This window comes from Periophthalmus magnuspinnatus, chromosome 9 (assembly GCF_009829125.3).
Source record: "Periophthalmus magnuspinnatus isolate fPerMag1 chromosome 9, fPerMag1.2.pri, whole genome shotgun sequence".
NCBI classification, from domain to species: domain Eukaryota; kingdom Metazoa; phylum Chordata; class Actinopteri; order Gobiiformes; family Gobiidae; genus Periophthalmus; species Periophthalmus magnuspinnatus.
This window is the reverse complement of record NC_047134.1, coordinates 32,926,149-32,937,448: the sequence shown is the minus strand read 5'-3', so window position 1 is coordinate 32,937,448 and position 11,300 is coordinate 32,926,149.

Below are 11,300 nucleotides of genomic sequence, written 5' to 3'. Positions count from 1 at the left end.
AGTAAAAATCTATAAATTAGCCGCACCGTTGTATAAGCCGCAGGGTTCAGAGCGTTGGAAAACAGTAGCAGCTTTGATGTTTTAAAAATAGGCTTACTTTTATAATATATGCCTACTGTATGAAATAAAAGGTGTTTATCTGAACTATAAAAAATAAAAGTCAGGTTCAAACCCTTTCAAAGCTATAAAAAAGTTTAAAGGCATTGTACCTGATTTTTACAGTCTATAAAACGCGAAAAGAAAAAAAAAAAACTAGATCATTTTAAACAGTTTGCAGTGGTCCAAGTTATTCTTCACTTTCCTTATGCATTCTGAACATCCTAATTAATCATTGCATTGAGCTTTTAAGTGCTTTTCACAACTTTCATAGACCAGAGCAGAATTTTTGCCGTCACATGCTAACTTCATGATGATTGTACACTAAAACCCTTTATAATTAGATTCACAGACACACAGTCGATTTACTTTGACCTCAAGATCTGATCATACAATATATCTGTACAAGCACAAGACAACCTCAGCTCAAAAACATGAGGAAAAAGTCAGGTACAGGTGCCCTTAACCCTAACAGACTAAACTAACTGTGTGCATTAAAATGATTTGAACCTCATTATAAATTAAGAGATATTTTTTTTAAACGAGTGGCTTTTATGGAAGGACTGGACCTCTCCTCCCATAGTCTCATAAGGCCCGGAAGTCAAACCTGAGACTGTCCCTAAAAGAGCAGAGTGGGAGAGTGTGGAGTGATTCAGCAAGAGCCTTCATATGTTCAGCCTGTTCAGTATGCTGCGTGAACCTGGATCTGCTGCTGCTGAGAGGAGGTGTCTGGGGAGGGGGAGAGCATGTAGGCGTGTTTTTATCACTTTATGGGGACGTGACTTCCTTATGGAGACAAAAATAATGTCCCCATGATGTAAATCCTTCAATATTAGATCAACAAACAACATGGTTTAAAGATCAGACATGGGTGAAATTAGGTTAGATTTAGTTTAGATTTGTTTAGCACTGGCCTTTAAATATTTTCTTGAGTACCTTTTGCCTCCCTCTACTGGCAGCAGAGGGATTTACTATGGGGAAAAATAATTATAGCTAATAAAGAACATGCCTCAAGAACGCAGTTGTAATTAACACAAAACACAAAACTGCACAGGGTTTTTGCCTGTGACACAACAACTCTGGGAAAATTTACACTTCAACATTTTCTGAGGCCCGTAGCCAAAGAACTTTTCACCAATGATTACTGAAACTAGAGTGAATTAAGCTAAATAACAACTCTGTTTTGATGAGTTGCATAGGTTCAGATTATGTGAGTAGTGACTATGATTAAGACAAAGATCGGTTGGATTATGTGTATTTTAAACTCAAGTCAAAACTAGATACTCATTTGAGCAAGTATCGATACTAAAGAAGTCACATTCACAGGACAGAAATGAATCTTCCTTGCATAGTTTTAGAATTACATTATATTGTCTAAAGACTTTTTTTTTTTTATTATCATTGTGGTCAAATCTATTCCTTTGCATTGAAATCAGGTCAAAATCGAGTCATGTTTGATGGAATGATTGGCACCAAAAAACGGCTGCTCGAGTGTGTTTGTATTTTGGTTCCTGTGGGATGACGGTGGCTCACTTTGCGTCATAGATAGGTGGTGGAGGATTTGGTGTGTACTGGGGTTTAGTGTAATAATGTGTGTGAAAACAATTAGAAATCAATTAACTAGCTTTATCTCAACTTGATTATTTTTTCCAAATCCTACTCGGTGTCAAGAGGCCTTAGACACATGAACTCCATCCACAACGGCATTTCAAATAGAACTGCTAAACTGTAGGACTAAAGGAGAGAGGTGGAGGGGGCGAGGGGGCGGGGTCTGGACATATGAACAGTGTGATTGGTCAAACAGGTATCCATACTTTAAACTCCACACGTAGCAAACACTGCCTTCGTTGTAGATTTTTTTTTACCAGAAAGCTACGAATTTATTACCTGGGATGCAGAATAAACACTTGTCCAATACTTTACAAAAATGTGAGTCCGGTCACAGGGGAATCTCTCTGTTTTCTGATGGGAGTGATTGACAGGTGGGTTAGCCAATCACGAACGGGGGGGAAAAAAAACACAAAGAGGGGAAAAACTAAGGTCATAGAAATCAATTTTTCTGTAAATAGCAGGTGATCAATGAGCTTCTTCTCCTTAAAGTTGCCAAAAAAATTACTTGGAACAGTTGATAATACTATTAAAACACCATATACACAGTTAAGTAACGAAAAAAAGTGGATTTTTTGTGTTTAGTCCCACTTGAAGAGATATTTGCTTGTAGGAGCTGAGGGAGGGAGTACAGGAAACAGCAGTGAGGATGGACGCGGCGTGTTGTTGCGTAACATTTTCACGCTCGGCCCACTGCAGTGCGATCGGCCGCCTCCCTCTGGCCTCCATCTGCCTGTCCACACACCGTCCACGGAGAGGGAACGCTTCACACCGACCCAACCACAATCACATTCTTCTCAGCTTCAAGAAAAAAGAGAGGGAGAGAAAAGGGGAGAGAGGAAGAGTGAGGTGAAAGAGAGGAACGGTGGAGAGAGAGGGGGTGGAGATGGAGAGTGAAGAGGAAGGAGAGGGAAAAGAGAGAGGGAGAGGGAAGTGCAGAGGAAGAGAGAGGGAGCGTTTGGCATGCCGAGAGAAAGTGGCGTCCATATTTGCGGTCCATCTGTTGAAGCTCCGCCCACACGGCAGAGAGGCGCCGGACAATAGCGGGAAGTGCAGGGGCAGTGGACATTTGGTGCGGCTCAGAATCGCACTTGAGAAGTACAATAACGCTGACTCTGTACTACGCACCACAAAAGGACTACAAAAGGACTACAAAAGGACTACAAAAGACTCTTAGCATGAGGAGTTTGGGCTATTTCTGATTTAGTTACTCTAGCCACATTATTTAAAGCAACACCTTGTAACTTTCTGGAGATGGCATGTCACCTTAGGCCTGTCATGATAATTACTCTATGGATTTAGCGTTCACTGGGACTATATATCTTGGGGGTCAGTATTTATTATGTGCACATTTCTTTACAATAGTGGGAAGGTTATTTTTGTTGTAATACGATAAGATTTGAGCTGTAGAGGGTTGGTTAAATAACTTATTCCTTTTTCACAACACTGTCTATTTATCAAGTTTTATTTTAATTGTGTCAGTGACATTAAGTAGTTTCAATATTAATGTTTATCACAATATTTATCTGTAGCTATATATCACGCTTCAAAATGTGCTATCAGGACAGGCCTACGTTACCTGCATATATATGTATGTATGTGTGTATATATATATCTTTTTTTTAAACACTCCATGAAGATAGATACGTATGTTTTACTGTAGAATATTTCAGCCAAAGGAACGGCGTTGCGCTCACAGTAAGGATATGTGTTTTTCTGGTTGCAGTGTCATAAAAACATTTGAACATTTGTCTAAAATGTTGGCTCAGTCTCAAAAAATGCATTTGTAACCTGTTTTGGACCTGATGTTGTCCCACTTTAGACCAGTTTTAGATCTGCACGACTCGGTGTGATGAATGCTGCCCTAACACACACTGAATTATATATGGAATAGCCTCGCTCTATGTCAACTGCAAAAATTCCACCCAAAAAGCAGGGACAATTTAAACTCAAGGAAGGCATTTTTCTGTTGGTTTAAACATTAATTTCCTGTCAATCATTTTATTTGTTCTGAAAATTAGATTATGTTTTGGTCTTTGCTTACACTGCGGTTGCTAGGTCACACATATGAAATGACCTCTTTGTCTGTCGTTTACCAGGAAGTAAAACTGTCAAACTAAAGAAAACTAGGCAAGGTTTTTGATCTATAGACCAATATAAAAAATAAACAGTACTGTACATATGCCACAAACTGTATTTAGCAAACAAAAGGGACAAAGTAAAGTTATCACTGTTTTGCAACTAATATATTGTAGTTTATTGTTTTATTTCTGTGTGCACTGCAGACATCTGAGAGAGGTTTTTCATTGCACCATTTTTAGTATCACTGAAATGCCCCTGCCCCACTATGAGGACAGTTAGGGTAACACAGATTTGCACTATACGGCCCGGACATAAAGGACATATTCTATCTCGCTGCTTTCATTTGAGATTAGAGGGCGACGCGGTTCTCACTAGTCACAATTACACACTATCGGCGCATTTTACAAGACGAGAATAAAACGCCAAAAATTATGAAGCAAAACAACGACTTCAAATTTGCAGTTAAAAGCGCTGTGCTTGATTTTTACTGACTGGAAAAAGAAAAAAAAAATTGAAAAACAGAACTAGTTCATTTTAAACGGTTTGCAGTGGTTCAAAGTTATTCCTCACTTAGCTTATGCATCCTGAACATCCTAATTATTCACCATGATTTTATCAGGCTAACAACGTGCACGCTAACCTGCACTGATTCTAAAAAAAATAAATACAACTATTTATAATTACACGCAAACAGCAGACACATTTTATACAATATATCTAAACTGGGTAGGGTTGTCAAAAGTATCAAAAATCTGATGCTAATTGATGCAAAACTAGTATCGAAACTAGATAATTATTTGAGCAGGTATCAATACTAAGAAAGCCACATTCACAGGACAAGAAATGAACCTTTTCTGAATCACTTTAGGATGATCTTGAGCTGTATCAGATCAAATATAAGACACTTAGACTAGTATACACCCATGGACCACTATGGAACCTACACAGACATAAGGCCACATGGTATTATAAAAGAATCACTACCATTTAATGTTGAAAATGTCATTCTGTTGTCTAAAGAAAGATATCATTATGGTTTCAGAGTCAGTATTGAGTCTGTTGAGACGTTGAAATTTTAATATTGTAATAACACTACTACTGGGACAGGACACATTTTGCTCAAATACATGGAAAAAATCAGGGTCTTAGCCTTTCAGATCTGGTTTAGTCTTTCAGGGAACCAGTTTATTTCTGGTTTAGTCCTGGTTTCACATTACATGTTTTCTGAAGGACATGGTTTGAAATTTTGATAACCATAGCCTCAAAGATCTTGCAAAAAATGTTGTACATTATTTCTGTCTCTTTCGGCCTCATCCTCCCTCCCTCTCTCAGAAGGACATAGGAGGAAGAGAGGAGGGGAGCGAGGAGAGACGGAGGGCAGGGGTCCATATTGAAGCTAATGATGCTTCTCCTACAGTTTGCTGACTCGTGGGATCGGGAGCAGCCAGACCAGAGCAGTGGCTCAAACCCAAACTCCACGAGAATTAAATGTAATGGTATAGTGTGGACTGTACTGCCAGATTACACTGGATATATGGGACTTTAAACGTGAACTATGTAACTTTTCAGGTGGTAAGTACACTACCTGCTCATCTCCATGGTGATGTTATTGCTCTCCCTGAAAGGTTCCACATTATGGGAAGAAACATATATTTTTTTTTCATGTATTCAATGACACATGTTTTTCTTGATAAAAATAAATAAACAAACAGGCATTCTTGCTGTTAGCGGGGTCGCCTCTCCACAGAATTGACCTGTAACTTAATCTTGTGGAATCGCCTGCTTGTCTCCATGGAGATAGTTTAATGCTGTCCTGTGGAACAGAGCAGGCAAAGCAATAACATATCCATGAAGACAAGAAAGCAGGCAATTGGATGCAAATAAAAAAAAACTGACCAATTAACAAAAACTGTACCTTTTAAAGCCCCAGTATGTAACTTTTTAGCAAAAACATAGACTAAAACAAATGCATGTTTTTTTGTTGTTGTTGTTGTTTTGTTTTTTTCATTCTGGTTGTTTTGCATTGGAAAAACCTTACTCCGACTTGGCTTGCATTTCCACAAACCCGACTCAAAGGGCGTCCTCTGGCTTTGTTCCACGGAAATGCTGTTGTTTTGCTAGAATATTCCACAGTATGGCATAAAACACATGTGTCTCCAAGGAGAATGTTCTGAAGTATGGTTTTAACTTTCTGTTTCCATGGAATTGTGCAAGTGTTGTGCCACCTTCAGAAAGTTCCCTGTATCATTAAGGATAGGATTAAAATGTGGGTAAATGGCTGATGGTGGTCAGAGAGAGAGTCCATTTCCACGTTTCAGCAAATCAGCACAAAGGCAGCAGTGACTAAAGGCACTCTCCAGACTCTACCCATTATTCATATTAGAGTTAAATTATTATAGACCAGACATGATTTGACTTAAAAGCATCAAATCTCTAAAGTATATTATTCATTTCTATCTATTTGCACAACTTCTTTTGGTCTCGAGTGTTTTTCAGCGTCACTCTCTTTTCTCTTTAATGACTTATTAATGCTCCTGTCTCATATCAGCACATACAGTACAAACATTATGATATTCCCCACTCTCCTCTGCCCGGCCCATCAACATAATTAATACAAGCCATTAGCACAGAGCCCTATGTGAATAATTCATACAGCACTTTAGGATGAAATACTCAGATCTGTTTCTCCTGCGAGGTCATATCAGGACGGTGCTACAATCAGTGTTATCTAATTATGGGGTTTAATTGTCCAAATTACTCTACGGTAAGGTTGTTTTTTTTATCCCTGTAGGAAAATTTGGCATCTGTATTTGACCCATCCTTCACTGTTACTGGGACAACCTGTCAGGAGCAGTGGGTGCTACAGTGGGTCAGGACTACCTTAGCTGGGGCATTGTACCTATGTTTTGGGCTGATGAAGGAAACTGAAGTGTCCAGGGGAGACCCACCCACAACACAGGGATCGAACCCTGAACTCTCTTGCTGAGACAGTGCGGCCTAGATTACTATCATTCCTTACGATGACTCTAATGCATTTTCAATAAGGAAGTTAGCGTTAGCCTCCAAACATCACAAACGATGAAAAACCAGGACTGTTTTGGTGACTGACAACCACTTGAGCATCACACCAGAGTGTCTATTACCAAGGAACAGCATGTAGCTTAGTTTTTCAACCAAACAAATAGCAACAAAATGAACATAAATTGTAACAAGGGCCAAAGCTCTTGTAATTCACACATTAGTTTTGATGTCTTTGTTCCTGTTTCCATAACAGCTTATTTTTCTGAGATAGTTATTAACCCTACACTCAGGACCCAGAGGGCTGCAGGGCCTTTCTCCACTGTCACTTGGCTGCTGAAGCAGTACCAGGGCCTCCACATGAGGCGGTGTGACTGTGGTGTGTAACATAGGCTTAGTCACCCCCTCAAGGCCCACAGCAGCCTTTTGGTCGGATGGAAAGATTTTGTTGTTGCCTTACACGCCAGAGGCGTAACAGGCAGTAAGAGAGTTATGATTTAACAAGCTAAAATATATGTGTCTTGATATAAAACTAAATGTACCCATCTTCAGACACATTTCCAGCTCTGCTTCTTTCATCAGTCTCTGCTCGGAGTGACCCTGTTCATCGCACTTAATCTGGGGTGAACGTCCCGCTCCGCTCTATCTGGATGCTCTGGTCTGCGGGTATATTTATTTTCACTGAGGCTCTAATGGCCTGTGTGTCCCCTGGCCCCGCCCTCTGATGCTTATTTACTGGGCCGCAGATGCTCGGGCTCAAAGTGACTGGTCATGTCAGCGGCAGCCATTTTTCTCTCGCTCACCCCCCTCCCCTCACCCCCACGATGCAAACGCGCCGATCCCATTGACATTGACTCTGTGACTCTTAGGGCCATTATGTTGACAGCTGATTAGCACCGGATTACAGGGAGGGAGAGAGGGGGAGATAGAAAGGGAAATGGGGCCTCCTACGCAGACAGTACAGCGGAAGGCAAGGACAGGAGAGAGAGGGGGGGGGGGGGGGGGGGGGGGTAGAGGGAGATGGACAGTGGAAGAGAAGAGGGGACAGGGGCAGTACAGGAAGAATGGAGAGAGTGAAAGGGGGAGAGAGCTAGGAGAGGGGAGGGAGGAGAAAGAGCAGAGATGGGGCCTCCTACACAGACAGCACAGTGGCAGGCAAGGACAAGATAGAGAGGGGGTAAGACAGAGCAAAGGGATGTTAATCACCCTGGTAATCAAACCCACAACCCCCCTATATTAAGATCACAGTTTATTACCATATTTTTGCTATATTTACCATATATTTACCATAACCTGCAGAAGTTCTAAGATTAGTTATGTTATATCAGTGTTTTATGCTGTAATTAAGTTGGCTATTAAGTGGCAAGGCAAGTTATTCATAGACAAAGTCATTCAAAGTGTTTTACAGAATAAGAAAGACATTAAAAATCACAGTGCAACAAATCAAAACAAAGGAGAAAAGTGCAGAATAAAAACCTTTCAGTCATATGCACAGCTAAAAAGAAGCATTTTGAGCCTGGATTTAAACATTGTCAAAGTAGAGTCCTGTCTCACATCTTCAGGAAAATTGCTCTAGGTTTTAGCTGCATAAAACTCAAATGCTGATTCTCCATGTTTAGTCCTGACTCTGGGACCAGCAGGAGGCCGGTCCCTGAAGTCCTCAGAGTGTGACATGGTTCATATGGCACTAACATGTGGGAGATTGGACCCAAGCAGCAGAGTTACTAACCCTGTTATACTTAAACAGCATTATTTCCAACACTGTTCACAAGACTCCACATGCACAGGAGCTGCAAGTGCAAAAGATGCAAAAAACAACTAGTCATACATAAAAACTATATATATAGAAAACAATGTATTTATATAAAGATAGATTAAACCTGTGAATCATGAGTTCCTGCCTTTTTACATATAAGTATCAAACAATAATAAATGTTCAGCTAATTCACTCATTGACCTTTCCTTTCTGCTTTTGTTCCATATAGATCCTTATTATCGAAATAAAAGGATTAGTCTAATACAAGACATCATTGACCAATTAATGGACTAAACCATTAAAGGCTTAGAGCCCTATAAATTGTATTCTTACGACCACATTTCAAAAGAAAAATGGACAAATTCTGAATTTGCAATTGTAGTTGCCTCAAACTGGATGAAATAGGCTTATAGAATATTGAAGAAACCCATGAGTAAGCGTGCATCAGTGGCTCACACATCACATCACAACTATGACGAAACTGGGACCATTGGCGTGTCCACGTGGTCTCCCGTCGCTCAGGTTTCCCAGATGAGATGTTAGGGTTACATGTGCTTTTATCTCACAAAGTCACCGATAATAAAATCACTGACCTCGCTCATTAATAGCGCTTAATAGAGCTAGCAGTAAGGTTTGATGTCGTTAGTGTTCTCAAAAGCTAAACGTTTACTTTTGCTTTCTCCCCCATTCATCCATCCCTCCTGGGGTCTGTCACTCCGGGAGAGCTGTTCCCACCTACCTGCACTCGTGGACCCCCCCCAGACCAGTACTTACCTCCACCTGTGCACTGTGTTTTGTATTTTGCGATCTGCTTTTGGGTCCTACAATCAGTTCCTGCTACAACATTTGCCAGTTAACGTTGCATTGTTAATTAATTAAATCTTAATGTCAGATCTTTCTTGCACAAATGTGTTACTCTAATGATATGGACAACTGACAGTAAACGTAATAATATGAAAAATAAGCTAACTGTGGTCCATCTCCAGGTGTGGAAGTTGGGCAGAAGGTTTTGATCTGACTTATACAAGCTTTTTTCCAAGTTCTAGAGGACCACACGGACACGGTATAAATCTGGACTAAACCATCGCAAGAACAGGTCTAAACCAAGTCAACAACCAGAATTAAACTAGTGTGAAGAGTTTTTAATAATTTACCCAACGCTACATCTTTTTCAGTTCAAAACCAGCACCCTGTCAGTCTAATTTAGCTTCCATTTTCTTTGTATCTGGGCCACTTTTAAATAAACCACTTTTGTTTTCACTTCACTCCCATGACTCCCGCTGCTAGACCACTTCAGCATCCCATCGGATTCACTTTTCCAATAAAACCCACACGTAAGCGTCTACCTGTCAAGTCCAACATCTCACTCAAATCCCAAGACCAGACGCTAGACCGGATCCTAGACAGAACCGGTCCTTAGAGTCCTTCAATAATAATCAAATACCTCAGACTGACCTCCGGGGGGCAATGTGTAATTAAACTAGGTCTAAGTCGCCCCCTTCCCGAAGCGTTAAAAATGTGAAGGCAAATGTAGCATCCCACGTTCGTCTGCCACACGGAGTAAGCTAGGTCCTGGAGGCAGATCGGACAGATGCTGCGGTACACGGTGAGGGGGGAGAAGAGAGCACCAAGATGGCCGCCGGCTCCGGGATTCTCTGCGCAGGCTGTTGGATATCTGTGGAGTGAGTAAAAACAGATGCTGAGGATGTATGGGTAAATAAATGTACAATATGGATGGAGGGTCAAAGGTCAGAAATTCTCCAGGGGTGTGTTGATTGGTTGATTGTTTTGAATAAGCTTGAGTGAAGTTTTCTGTTAAATGCTATAAAAAAAAGCTAGTGCTGTAACAATTAGTCGGAAATAATTGTGACAAATTATAAATACAATAACAATACAATACAATGTAATCATTATCTGGACTTTAGACCGACTGTAAAACAAATGAAAAAAGATGTTTTATCACAAACACATTATCACAAACATTATTAAATAAAAAAATATACATTATAGAGTGTTTTTTTTTGTTTTTTTTTTACTTCTATAGGGTATTAATTGACATATTTAGGTCACCGTGTTACCTCTTGTTTTGAAAATGCTATATTTGCCAAAAGTAAAGCAGTAACATGTTTTATAAGTTTCATTTTTGTTTTTCACAAGCCCCTCCCTCCTCTGCTCTCCACGTTAAGTCACTCCTCCTTCAGAGCACTATCACATCACAATCAGCGTGCATTCCGCCACTTTGAATCAGATTTGTGACGCTGTTGTGTACAGTTTTGTAACATGCTTTTGTATATTTATGGAAACTTGACGTGACGTGGCTTGTGGGCGGAGCATTGTACAGAATCTTACCGCTAACCATAAGGAGGGTTCGAGTAGCGCCTGGGAAAACTTACATGAATGACATCTAAAACCTCTTCAGCCATGTGTTTGATGAGGAAACAACATTGTAGCATGATAGAAAGCTCCAAAAAGTCAAATACCTCCTTTTTAAACAATTTCTGATTTTCATAAATAATACAGTCACCATATTTCAACATTTATTTGGTTAAAAATGTAAAAAAACAACAACAAAAAAACAGTGTAGAATAGAAATAATCATATGACTATTCAACTAAATGGAAAAAAATAAATAAAAATTGCTAGTCAACTACTAAATTTGTTGCAGCCCGACTATTGGTGTGTGGATATTTATATTTATTTATATTTATATTGATTATTTATCAGTTACTAGTTATTTCTC